The sequence below is a fragment of the Elephas maximus genome, chromosome 19 (assembly GCF_024166365.1).
Source record: "Elephas maximus indicus isolate mEleMax1 chromosome 19, mEleMax1 primary haplotype, whole genome shotgun sequence".
NCBI classification, from domain to species: Eukaryota; Metazoa; Chordata; class Mammalia; order Proboscidea; family Elephantidae; genus Elephas; species Elephas maximus.
Window position 1 is genome coordinate 38,061,761 of NC_064837.1, and position 14,501 is coordinate 38,076,261.

A 14,501-nucleotide genomic window follows, 5' to 3' on the forward strand; every position below is an offset into this window, starting at 1 on the left:
TTGGGTCTGCTTTGCCAATAACAGGATTGTTTTCATTATTACGGATGATTCTGTCTTGACGTTGGAACAGAAATGGCAATTGAACGTGCTTTCATGGGAATTTTAAAGATTCCATTTTTCTTCGAGAAGGAAGAAATGGGAGCCAATAGAACAACAATTAAATCCATAGTAAAAAAAAAAAAAAACAAGTGCTACTAAGGCACAGATGATATCATGAAATAGCTGGAATTGCTCGTTTTCTCAGGCTCTCGGAGCAGGGCAGTGCTCTGAAATTCCGCACCAGCTGTCAGCGTCTGTTCTAGACGCTGCCACTCCCCAGCATCTGTTTGGCAAATTCCGCTCTCTCCAGCTCAGACCTGTTGTACTTAACTCCTAGCAGAACTCAGGAAATGCTGCAGGGGCCCATGCTACTCGGGCCATCAAGGCCTCATGTGATGTCAGAGGGGTCTCACTCCATGTGGCTTACTGATTACACAAGAGGAACTATTACCTAAATGATCTGTGTCCCACCACGTTATCCACCCAGACCCCTCTGCAGGGTGAGTTGACACGCCCTACAGGAGACCAGGAGGCATTGGTCATTCAGTGATAGGTGGAATTCTTGCGAGACACAGGTTCGATTCCCGGCCAATGCACCTCATGCGTGGCCACCACCCATCTATCAGTGGAGGCTTACATGTTGCTATGAAGATGAACAGTTTCGACAGAGCTTCCAAATTAAGATGGACTTGGAAGAAAGGCCTGGTGATTTACTACCAAATATCAGTCATTGAAAACCCTATGGGCCACAATAATCCCATCCTCAACTTATCATAGGGATGGCACAGGACCAGGCAGCACTTCATTCCATTGTGCATGGGTCACCATGAGTTGGGGGCCAACTTCACGGCAGCTGACAACAACAGAAGACATAAGGAAATGGTAGCTTGCCTGATCGGCATCTCTTCTCACACGCGACTGAAATCTCTGTGAAATGTATCCAGGAAAGAGGCAATTAAAAAACATAAGGCTGGGACTACATTACTGCTAATAGCATGAGGACAAAACATCTCATCTTATGACAGAGATGACCATCCCGAGCAAGAGATTTCCTAGGGTTTAAACACCTTCTACCAGGAAAACACTTTCGAAGTTTCTCAAAAAGTTAAACATAGAGTTACTATATGAACCAGCAATTCTCCTAGGTGTATATCCAAAAGAATTGAAAGCAGATGCTCAAACAAATCCTTGTACCTGAATGTTCACAACAGTCAAAAGATGGAAACAATCCAAATATTCATCAACCAATGAACGAATAAACAAATTATGGTATGCACATACAAGGGAATATTATTCTGCCATAAAAAGGAATGAAATACTGATAAGTGACACTATATGGATGAAGCTCAAAAACAACATGCTAAGTGAAAGAAGCCAGACACAAAAAGCCACATATTATAAATTCCACTTATATGAAATACCTAAAAAAAAAAGTGGATAGATCAATTCATAGAGAAAGAATGCAGATTGGTGGTTGCCAGGGCCTGTGGGGAGAGAAGAATGGGGTATAAAGATTTTATGTTGTGGTTATGAAAATGTTTTATAAGTAGATACGGGTGGTAGTTGCATAACATTGTGAATGTACTAGATGTCACTGGATTGCTCACTTTAAAATAAATAATTTTATGTTATGTGAATTTCACATCAATAAAAAAAATCAAATACCAATGTCCGCAACTTCCTCTGAAATGCATAAAAAATAAAGATGGGTTGATGGGCAGATAGGTGGACAGACTCTGTGGACAGAGGACGGACAGTAAAATATTAATTGTAGAATCCAGGTGGTGGGTACACGGGTGTTTAATGTTTCTGTTTGTTTGAAAATTTTCACAATAAAAGGTTAGGAAAATAATAAAACCTGGTACCTATCATCTCAGTGGGCAGGTGGAAAAGAGGTACCAAAATCCTGCTCTCCAACATGGGTCCTCTTGCCTTATTTGGGAACTTGTCAGGATAGATTGGGTGAGCATTGTCCATGGCAAGTACCCTTAATCTCCCCTTCTCTTTCCTACTTCATCCACCTGCAGATAACGCCATCTTTTCACAGTAATAACTGGCATTTATCCACATCTGCTTAGGGCAGACTCTGTTCCAGGTGATTTGTATCCATCATCTCCAATCCCTATAACACTCAAAGTAGGTTTTGTGGATGAGAAACCTACCATAATAGTGAGTAAAACTAGACACAAACAGCACATACCCTTTATATATGTACATTGTATGTGGAGTAGAAAAACGGAAAGACAAAATTAATCTATGCTGTTAAAAGGGAGGGTAACTACGAGTCAGAATTGACTCAAAGGGATTTTTTTTTTTTTTGGTTAGGGAGTACCTACAGGAGCCCTGGTGGTGCAGTGGTTAAGCACTTGGCTGCTAACCAAAAGTAAGTGGTTCAAACCCACCCGGCATCCTGCAGGAAAAAGATGTGGCAAATCTGCGTCTGTACAGATTATAGCCTTGGAAACCCTATGGGGTGGTCCTACTCTGTCCTATAAGGTCACTATGAGTCAGAATTGACTTGATGGCAATGGGTTTTTGTTTTTTTTTTTAGTTTTAGGAAGTAGTTGACTGAAGAGCCAAGGAGGGGAACTTCTGGGGGTACTGGCACTGTTTTGGTTCTTGATCTAGTGTTGATTACCTGAGTGTGTTCATTTTGTGGAAATCCACTGAGTTGTGCTATGTGTGCCTTTTTGTGTGCATACCATGGCAGTTGCTGTCGAGTCAATTCTAACTCATGGTGAGTGACCCCATGTGTGTCAGAGTACAACTGTGCTCCATAGGGTTTTCAATAGCCGATTTTTCAGACACCAGGTCAAAATCAATAGAATAGATATTAAAATAAATAAAATTAATAAAGCCAAAAGTTGATCCTCTGAAAAGATAAATTAAAAAATCAAAAAAGAGAAGAAGAAAACACAGGCAAGTAATTTTAGGAATAAGAAGAGACATAACTGCCAATATAGATAATAAAAATATATATATATATTTTTTGCATTAGAATATTACAACAGAGTACTGTATATAAACTTATTCCAATGGCCTTGAAAATCTCAATGGGATGGATGCTTTTCTGAGACAACAACTAAAGCTGAGATGTCATGGGCCAGCAGCCAATCACAGGCTCCAGTGTTGTCTAGGGCCTAAACAATAGCTAAATTCACAAATCCCTCTTCTCCTATTAGCACCTAGAAGGAAAACAGCAGCACACACTCAGACCGACCAGTTAGTAAATAACTAGCAGCCACTATGAATGGAAGGCCCCTTGTTCTACAGAAACGATAAAACTCCGTCACAGAAAGAAGGTGATAGGAGTCACGGTGGTCAGAGCTGAAATCCATTTGTTACAAAACTGCAGAGCACTGGGCTGTGTCTCTTTCCTGGTTACCTTCCTGGGGCCAGGTAATGACTAGGTAAGACCTGGATAGCTCGAGCCTATTGGACAGGTAGAACTTAACATTTGGTGATAGGTATAGCATTTTTTTGTTGTAATAAATATTAGTTCATTTAAAAATAAGAAACCACCTCTTCATTACTTGACAAGTGGCTGGAAATGCTAATTTGCTTTTAGTAGATTTTTTAAAAAATGTCAACCCGGAAAGGAATTCATCCAATGTTAAGTTTGGGAAATAACCCATCAGCAGCTGGATGGGATGAAGTTGAAGGAGTGTTTCTTTTTAGCAGGAGCCCCTTTGTAAAGCCTAAGTTGACACCCCAGAGGAAGAGAGAAACTTCAAGCAGAAAGAGATGGGCAAGAAAGTTAGACATTGTAAACGGGATCTGAGAGACCACAGAGAGCCAGAGTTTGTAGAGCTGAGCAACCAGATCTTTCCGGGTGGCTTCAAAAAAGCAGTGTTTGTAATGAAAGCAAAAGTCAGCATGAAAAGAGGCAAGACATGAGGAAGCGGAGAAGCATTTCTTTGATGTGATGGTGTTGGGGAGGCTTTTGTGAAGTCTGGTGGAGTCCCTGGGTGGTGTTAATGGTTAACATACTCAACTGCTAATTGAAAGGTTGGAGGTTCAAGTACACTCAGAGGCACCTTGGCAGAAATGCCTTGTGGTATATTTCCAAAAACTCAGCCATTGAAAACCATATGGAGCACAGTTCTATTCTGACATGCATAGGGTCACCATAGTCAGAATCAACTCAGTGGCAACTGGTTTCTTGGCTATCTTGAAGGAGACAGGCGAAGAGAATTTTGTTTAAGATTAGCAAGAACTGAGTGTATTTACAGGGTAAAGGCAAAGGACAAGTAGAAAATACTAAAAATACAAAAGAGAAAGTGAAAATAACTCAAGATCTCAGGAAGAGGAAAGGAAGTGGACTCAAAGGCACAATGAGAAGGGTTGGCTTTGGAAAGGAGGCAACTGACAGAACTGCCATAATTCTATTTTGGGTTGAATAGTGGCCCCCATAAAGGTATGTCCAAGCACTAACCCTTATTATCTGTGAATGTGACTGTATTGTTAGTTAAGTTAAGGATATCTGGATGATATCATACTGGTGTCCTTATAAGAGAAAGGAGAGGGAGATTAGAGGCACACAGACACCAAGGAGACATATGGGGAGAAGGCCATGCAAAGACAGAGGCAGAGATTGGAGTCATTCAGCTCTACAACAAGAAACACCTGGAGCCACTGGAAGCTGGATGAAGCAAGGAACAGCTTCTCCGCTAGAGCCTTCAGAGGAAGTGCGTCCTTGCTGACACCTTGATTTCAGACTTCTGGCCTTCACAACTGTGAGAGAATAGATTTCTATTGTTTTAAGTCATCAAGTTTGTGGTAATTTGCTGTGGCATCCTTAGGAAACTAATAAACCAGATTCTGTTGAGTACATTTCAACTCATGGTGATTCCATGTGTATCAGGGTAGAACTGTGCTCCATAGGGTTTTCAATGACTAATTTTTTAAAAGCAGATCACCAGGTCTTTCTTCCAAGGTGCCTCTGGGTGGCCTCAAATCTCTAACCTTTCCCTCCAAAATCCAGGTCAAAAACTGATCCAGTGGGGAAATCAAATTCAAGACACACTGGCATACTTCAGAAGATGTGTCCTCACATGCTGGCTTGGTTAGGAGGCCATTCTGTTCCATCAGACCATGTCTCTGAAACAACCATGATAGACTTAAACAGCTCTGAATTCACTCTTCACAGTCCATGTCTAGTCTCCCCTCAGCCTTCCACTTTCCAGTGCCCTCATTGGCATTCTCATTGTGCCCTCTGACTCTCCATCCCCGCCACTTTAAATCCAAAGGATTAAATTTTCCAGTCTCTCCAAACCATGCAGATTTTTATGAAAAATACAACCAAAGAGGTCATGAAGAAAAGGAACATGATATTACAGTATATACTTTTTACTTCTGCTGCCTGATTCTCATTCAAACAATTGCTTGATTTCTCTTGGGCACCTACACAAACATTTATTTTCATGGTTGGTTGAACTTACTGCTGATTTCTACCACTTAAATTCAAGTCCCTCAATTCTTCAGAACTTCATGTACCACCAATTATAACCTACAAAAAACCCATTGCTGTTGAGTCAACTCTGACTCATAGTGACCCTATGGGACCGAGTAGAACTGCCTCATAGGGTTTCCAAGGAGTGGCTAGTGGATTCCAACTGCCAACCTTTTGGTTAGCAGCTAAGCTTTTAACCACTACACCACCAGGGCTCTAAATACAGTATAGGAGACATTAAAGAATCATTTTCTTGAACCATTTTATCTCCCTAGATTGTATTCAAGTAAGAGGACCATGGAATATATCCTAGAGAAATAAGAGCCATCACACGAATAGATATAGACCTATTATGGGTGTCCATATATATATATATGGACACCCATGTTTATTGTAGCACTGTTCACAATAGCAAAGGATGGAAACAACATAGATGCCCATCAACAGATGAATGGATAAACAAATTATGGTACATAAACACAGTGGAATACTACACAAAAATAAAGAACAATGATGAATGCGCCAGACATCTCACAACATTAATGAATCTGGGAGGCATTATGCTGAATAAAATTAGTCAGTTGCAAAAGGACAAATGTTGTGTGAGACCACTACTGTAAGAACTCAAGAAAAGGTTTAAACACAGAAGAAAACATTCTCTGATGGTTACGAGGGTGGGGAGGGAAGAAAAGGGGAATTCACTAACTATATAGTAGACTAGAATCATCTTAAAATACAGGAATGTCAACACACAATACAGGGGAAGTCAGCACAACTGGACTAAACCAAAAGCTAAGAAGTCCCCTGAACACAACCAAACACTTTGAGGGACAGAGTAGTAGGGGCTGGGGTCCTGGGGACCATGGTTTCGGGGGACATGTAGGTCAACTGGCATAACAAAGTTTATTAAGAAAATGTTTAGCATCCCACTTTGATGAGTGGTGTCTGGGGTCTTAAAAGCTTGCAAGAGGCCACCTAAGATGCATCAGTTGGTCCCAACCCACTTGGAGCAAAGGAGGAGGAACAACGCCAAAGACACAAGGAAAATATTAGCCCAAAAGACAAAAGGCCCATATAAACCGGAGATTCTATCAGCCTGAGACCAGAAGAACTAGATGGTGCCCGGCTACCACCAATGACCGCCCTGACAGGGAACACAACAGAGAGCCCCTGACGGAGCAGGAGAAAAGTATGGAGCAGAACTCAAATTCACAGAAAAAGACCAGACTTAATGGTCTGACGGAGACTGGAGGAACCTCTGAAGCCATGGCCCCCAGACACTCCGTTAACCCGGAACTAAAACAATTCCTAAAGCCCACTTTTCAGATAAAGATTAGACTGGACTATAAAACACGAAATAATACTTGTGAAGAGTGTGCTTCTTAGTTCAAGCAGATACATGAGACCAAATGGGCGTTTCCTGTCCAGAGGTAGGATGAGAAGGCAGCAAAGGACAGGAGCTGCATGGTGGGACACAGGAAACCCGGGGTGGAAAGGGAAAATACACTGTTACATTACAGGGATTGCAGTAGTGTCATATAACAATATGTGTATAGATTTTTGTATGAGAAATTAAAAAAGATAAAAACCACATAGTCAAAAACCACCAATATACTTAGGGCAGAAAGGGAAAGGGGAAGAGTGCTGACACACTGCAGGAATTGTAACCAATATCACAAAACAATCCGTGTATAAATTTTTTAATGAAAAACTAATTTGTGCTGTAAACTTTCACCAGAAACACAATAAAATTAAAAAAAAAAAGGGGGGGGGACAAACCAAATTTGTTGAGAAATTCTCATTCTAGAATCACTATAGGTGGCTCGAATTCCAAAGGGATGATAGGAGGGAGTATGTGACAGAGGAACACATTCATTCACTCCATAATTGTTCAATACCTACTCCCCACCAGGTATTTTGCTATATGTTAGGAATACATGTATGAATGAGAGGAATGAGTCTGAGCTTCAAGAATCTCATTATTTCACGTGTAGTTGGGAACAACCCCAATACAATATAAGCATTACCTTGCAGTATATGCAGCACTGCTCAGGGGTATTGAGAAGGGAGTAAGTGTATCTGGCAATGAAATAATCAGCTATAATATATAGTCTCTATTTGGCCCTCTAGATGCATCCTTCACCCTTTCCCATCCTGTTCTGTCTCTGTGCTCTGCAGGGCAGACCTCTATGCATTGTATCTCCTAGGCGCCCGTGTTCTCTGGCTTCCGGTTTTAGTTCAGCCAATGTAAGACAACAGCAGAAGATCAGAGGGTGAAGGTGAGAGAGGTCCCTCCCTGTCACAACACACATTGGCAGTGGCTGCACTGCTATATGAGAGACCATAAAAAAAAAAATAATAATAAAATAAAATAGCTTCTGTTAAAAAGCCTTTCTTATAAATCCAGCCATATTCCTCTTTTCCTTTCAGTCCTAGGGGTGATAATGGCTTCTGAAAGCTGCTAACTTTGAGCTGCTTCACCATTCCTTATTGGTTTCCCTTAACCCTGACCAAACCTTTGTAAACAGTACCATCATTAAATTCCTACTAGCAATTCACTGGAGTGTGCCATCCAGTTCCTGCTGGGATCCTGATGGATACAAGGGTCAAGGGATGCTTCACAGAGGCAAAGATCTCTGAACTATGTCCTGAAGAATAAGTAATGTCTCATTGGGTGCATATGGGTGGGAGAAGTACCCCAGAAGGAGGTAAAAGCATTATCCAGGCTGGGGGGCCCAGGAGCCCACTGCACATTTTAAGTTTAATAAACAATACTTATGCTCATATGGAGGGCAGTAGTGGGAAATGAAATTGGAAAGACAAAAAGGCTTGGATTCATGCATACTAAGGTGTTTGAGTTTTATCCTGTACGTGATGGGAAATTCCAAGGACATTGACCACATTCTAACATCTTGACTCTCCAGATACCCACAGTCTTTCTAGGAAGCCTGTATTTCAGAAAGACAGGCTGGTGTAGATCTCCGCTCTGAATTTCTGCTTTATTGGGGTTGCGCTCTTCCGTGCTTGTTGGTTAATAAATTCATTCTCAGCCTGTGAGCTGAGTAAAGCTGTTGACTTTTTAAAAAAAACAAATCATTTCAAAAGCTTTTCTTTCTCTGTGCCAGCTTATTGGACCTTCTCTTTATGTGTTATGGAAAAAGGGAATATTCCCCTTGGGAAATGTCACAGTTTCATTCAATTACAGAAAACTTTGCCAAACGTGACAGTCTTTCATAGATCTTTATGGAAGGGAATGTATGATCAGAGCTGAGATTCTTGGCTCTGGTCTTAAGAGAGAGGCCAAACTAACATCTGGTGAAGGCTATCTGAGGCCTCATGTGAGAAGGAGAGGTCACGAGATGGAGGAGACATCAAGGAAGAGAGAACAGTCCAGAGTAGCACTGCCCAAGAGAAAAAGAACGTGGGGTCACACATGCCAGCCACATATGTAATTTTAAATATTCTAGTAGTCACATTGAGTCCCTGGGTGATGAAAACAGCTCATTAACTGAAAGGTTGGTGGTTCAAGTTGGTGGTTCAAACTCACCCTGGAGATGCCTCAGGAGAAAGGCTTGGCAATCTTCTTCCAAAAAAAAAAAAAACCAGTTACTGAAAACTCTGTGAAGTATAGTTCTACTCTGACACACATGGGATTGCCATGAGTCAGAATCTATTGGACGACAACTATTTTTTGTTTTTGCTTTTTTCAACAGCCACATTAAAAAAAAGTCAAAATAAACAGGTAAACGTAGTTTTAATATTTTATTTAACCCACTATTTTTTTTATTCCTAAAACACTGTCATTTCAATATGTAATCAATAAAATTTATTGAGATTGCTCACACATTTCTGTACTAAGTTTTTAAATCTGTGCTGTATTTTTACACCAAAGGCACATCTGAGTTTGGCCTAGCCACGTTGCAAATACTCCAGAGTCGCACGTGGCTAATGGTTCCCATATTGGACAGCACGGGTCGAGAGCACTGAACAAAGCCACACGCTTAGTTGTGATGCTTGTCTTTTTCTTACAAGTACACCAATGAGTTGCCTGATGGTGACATTTTTTCAGAGCCTCTTTCTTCCTTTAGGAACTTGGCTTTGGGGAGGTACCGGACATGGTCTGAGACCTGTTTCACCATGGGAGGGTGATTTAAAAGCCATCCCAGAAGCTTAGATTGGAAGAGTTCAGAAGAAGTCATAGGGCCTAACTCTATGGTCCCAGGGAAACTCTTGTTCCTCTTTGGCCTTGCTCCAGTGCTAACCAGCCCATCTGGGAAGTGTGATCATAGGTAACAGACCTCAGAGTCAGACTCACTATTTCTGTAAACCTTAGACAAGTTGCTTGACATCTCTGAGCCCAAGTTTTCTCATTGGTAAAATAAAGATAAGGATGGTGGCCATTGTATAGAGCTGTCGTGAGGGTTAAGTCAAAATCCGTGCAAAAAGCTTCTTGTTAAGTGTCTGGCATGTAGTAAATGGTGTTAGTTACTACGGTCATAAATATCACTTGAACCTTGTTACTATTAATACTACTAGCACATTTTAGCTGTCCAGTAGTATTCCGAAGTTCTTTCAGACTTTGAATCATTCTCTCAGTGGATGTTAAATAAGTGTTGATGGTGTGGTGACTGAGAACTGGAGCTGGACTGCTTGGGATCAAGTTGTGACCCTGTCACTTCACATGATGTGACACCTTCTGTCTTCCTCCATGTCTCCTTCTCAAGCCTCTCCCTCCTAACAAAGCCCCATCTATTCTCCAGCATAAACTTTTTAAATCTGTATAAGGCAAATAATAATGTAAACCACACAGGGTTGTTCTGAAGATTAAATGCAATACTGTATACAGAGAACTTAGAACATAGCCGGGCACACGGTATGCCTTAGGTAAGTGGAAGCTGTTATTACTGGGTAAAATTTGGGGGATGCAACAGTGAACAAATCAGAAATAATTTCTGCCCTCTTGGAGTAAAATCTTGCAGGAAAGCTAGACCTTAAACCAATAATACAATAAATATTGAGGAGTGTTATGGGAACTACAGAGTATTATGGAGGAAAGAAAAAATTTTTTTTCTTTTAAGTCCTTCCTAATGTCTTCCTTAAACACTTGTGCTACAATTTAAAAGCCCCTTGTCCCCTGCTTAGCAGACAAAAGCTTTATCATTCGAGCCGGCCGTAAATGTACTATTCTCCTGGTCTGACTGTTGTTTGAGGGAGTAGCAATTTTCCTTCCCTTCTCAGACCACTGCCTCATCACCTCCCCTTGAATTCAGACTCAGATTAGTGACCAACTTCCAGTGGACCATTGGTTTTCTGCAGCCATTGCAAACTAAAGGAGTCAATTACCAGTCTGTTGAGTCAAATCTGACTTCTGGCAACCCATGTGTGTCAAAGTAGAACTGTGCTCCATTAGGTTTTCAGTGGCTGGATTTTTGGAAGTAGATCATCAGGCCTCTTTTCCAAGATGCCCCTGGGTGGACTTGAACCTCCAATTTTTCCATTAGCAGCTAAGCACATTAACCGTTTGTACCACCCAGGGACTCTGAAAGAGTCAATAAACCCCCTTATAAAACCTCACGTTTATCCAACACATTTATAGATGGTAGGAAAACATTGCTCCCAAGACACTGTCATTTCCCATGTACATGGGTCAGGGTGAGTGAATACGTGCTGAGTTGCTGGGTGGCTCCAACTGGGCACTCTTAGCCTTTGCACAAATAATCGTCGGATGAACGGAAGATATTAGCACTGAGGCAATTTCTAGTGAGCTTCACAGGAGGTCAGACAGGCACAGATGAGTCTCAAAACTGATGAGATACAAGGGAAGAGAAAATAAAAGAACAAATAAGTTGTTGATAGATGTGTCCTTACAGGAGGTAGGAACAGAAAAGGAAGCATTCCACAGCTCTTGTTTGATATGCGTTGGCATTCAGCTTTGTCTGATGTCTATCATTAAAACACATGCATTTGGGAGAAGTACACGAGGCAGCAGAGACCCTAAAACATGTTGCACTTTGTTCCCAGTAAGCTTTGCTTGTCTTCGCTTTCCCAGTGACCTCGTTTTCATTTTCTCTTAGTTCCCTAGTGCTGGGTAACGGAGATACCACAAGTGAGTAGCCTTAAAGAACAGAAGTTTATTTTCTCACAGTTCAGGAGGCTAAAAGTTCGAACTCAGGGTGTGGATCTAGGGGGAGGCTCTTCTTTGTCTAGTTCAGCTTCTAGCAGCCAACAAGTCTTGAAGTTTCTGGGCGTCTGTCTTCCCTTGAGTCTGCGCACAGGTCTCTGAGCCTATCCTGCTCTTTGTATAATTCAGAAGTTACTCAGTTTAGGATCCACTCTACATGGCTATGACTTATACTGATTGACCACATCCCATTAGATTGCATTATGCAAAGTGATTACATTACACTAAATTAGATTATATCCAGAGATATGTTGTTGTTGTGTGCCGGTAGAATCATTTTTGACACAGAGTGACCCCAGGTGACAAAGTAGAACTGCCCCATAGGGTTTCCTTGGCTGTAATCTTTACAGAAGCAGGTCATCAGGTCTTTCTCCCACAGAGCAGCTGTGTGGGGTTCAAACAACCAACATCTCGCTTAGTAGACAAGTGCTTAGCCATTTGTACCATCAGGGCTCCTATCTACAGATATAGGTGTTAGAATTTCAACACATATTTTAGGGGGACACAATTTAATCCATAACACACTCTGCCAGGCCTCAGTCTTAAATCCTGCCCAGAAAAAGAGTTTAAATCTACCCTGGCTCTGTCAAGGTAGGGGAGGAAGACAGGAGGGTCGAAGAAGATTTCAGGATTGAGCTCCAGGATTTGGAGAGAATTCTAAGCTGGCTTGCCCTCCTGTGAGCCTTGCTTATCTTTCTCAGGGGCCCTGGCACAGGACAAAGGTTTTGCCCTTTACAGATGTACAAAGAGAGCTGATAAACTTGATTTCCTCATGGGGGTCACTGACAAAGCAAGGGACACTTCTCAGCTGCAGGCTCATCATATAGAGGATACTACTGACTAGCTCAACTAGATTCAAAAGCCAGCTTTGAAAAAAAAAAAAAAACGACCAGTCCCTTTTTATAGTTCCCAATTTGGTGGCGGGGAGAGGGGGAGGGAGAGAATTAGAATCGAATGTGCATGTGACTCTAGATAAGTTGGTATTTATCTAGACCATAACACCGGTGATTTTGGACAACGGAAATGTGTTTCAGAGAACAGTTTGGTGATAGGCATGAAAAACCGCAAAAATTTTCATATTTTTTTTACCTCAGTAATCTCGATGTTGAGAGAATTCATCCCTAAAATAATTTTTAAAAGGAAATCAAAGTAAAAACGACACCTTCACAGAAATGCTCAGAGTGGAATTGTAGTCATGGAAAACGTGGATGCCTCCTAAATACCCAACAATGGCTAAATGATTATGGCGTATCCACTTAAGGGATTAATCCGCTTAAGCCAGCCATAATTACAAATCCACCTGAAAGCTGTACAGGAAGAAGAGAAAGTATTCATGGAATAACACTGGAGAAGGAAGCAGAGCAGATGAGTGTGTCTGGACTGCAGTTAAACTTGTGTAAAAAAAGGCATACTTGGACCAAGACTGGGAGAGAGCACAGAAAACAATTAGACTTGTTAAGTGGGTGAGATTAGGAGAATGTCTTTAAATAAAAAACAAAACAACACATGGTAATGTTTCTGCAAAGCATTGTGACTGGTAATAGCAAAAATAAATACTAACAAAGCATGGACGTTTAAGATTAGTCATCTTGCTCTATTTCTTTGACTTTCCCCAGGTTGCTTAAGTTAGATCCTCCCAAGTTCTATGCCCAGGTACACCACTGTGCATGGATGGCTTCCGGTTGTTCTAATGTCCCAAATCCCACACCCTTGCCAAATGGATGGCCACTTGAGGCCCCCAGCTGTTCATCTTCAGCTTTGAGCAGGCTCATCTCGTTACCCCAGAGTGCCTCGGTGTGAGAAAGGTTGGAAGCACTGCCTCAGTGAAAGGACTCCCTACAGAAGACAGATGGTTCCTTCTTACCCCTAAAGCCATGAAGCCCATTCCGTGCTTCATATTTCATTGCATGTCCCATAGCAACTTAGGAGTGGGTGCCCTGAACCTCCAGCACACTAGCATTTAATTCTGCACCCAAGTATCTGATGGTCTGCCCTCAGAGACTTCCACCCTCATCCCACACAACTGCTAGTGCCTGCTCTTGGGGGAAGCAAAAAGTCCCTCCTTGGCTCCATCCTTTCCCCTTCCTCCTAGAGAAGATAAACTTGTACATTCACCGCCAGTGCTCAAGCATCTAAACATTCATCATGATAAGGTCAGCAATATCAAAGAGTGGGAAGAAGGAAGACAGGGGAAACTGTGTCTTCAGGCAACCAGAATACAAGCAAGTTTATGACCAGGTACTCTTTTGCTCAGCATAACCCCATGAGCGCTTTAAAACAAAAACATCCTCTCCTGCCTTTTTCAACTTCAATCTAGCCAATGTTCACAGATTGTAAATTCCAGAGCTTGATTTTTTTAAAAAAAGCTTTCCCAAAGTTCAAGACCACATTGACACTGTCAGCCCTGAGAGACCTGCTTATTTTCCTTGGGCTGAGAGGATGCAGAAAATACAAAATGTAACCCAGGTTTTTGATGCCTGAACTGGGCTCACTAAACTCTCTTAATGGTGGCAACTGAGTGGCTTTAAATTGTATTGGGTTTGGTTTGGTTTACTACAGGCGACTCGAGCTCGGAACAGAAGATACAAAAGTCGATGAAGCTAACTGGTTGTAAACAGCCCTCCTGGAGAAGCTGCACAATGTCAAAGGAAAAGGATCCACAGGTCTGCAAAAGAAACTTGGGAAAGAAACCCTCTGGGGAGTCTTTCCACTTGGGAAGGCTCCTTCTGGCTGAGGTGTTGTTAGGCTATGCAGCCCACTCCCAAGGATGAAGAAGAAGGACAAATAATAATAGTAAAAATACAAAGGAAATATTGCCCACCTGCTGTT

At 41.7% G+C, this 14,501-nt stretch overlaps 1 protein-coding gene across 1 annotated transcript in view; it reads right to left on the reverse strand.

The window, feature by feature from the left end:
* The window catches only part of LOC126063149 (uncharacterized), a 128,252-nt gene that overhangs the window by 30,397 nt on the left and 83,354 nt on the right, over window positions 1–14,501 (reverse strand). The gene's annotated exons all lie outside the window — the stretch shown is intronic.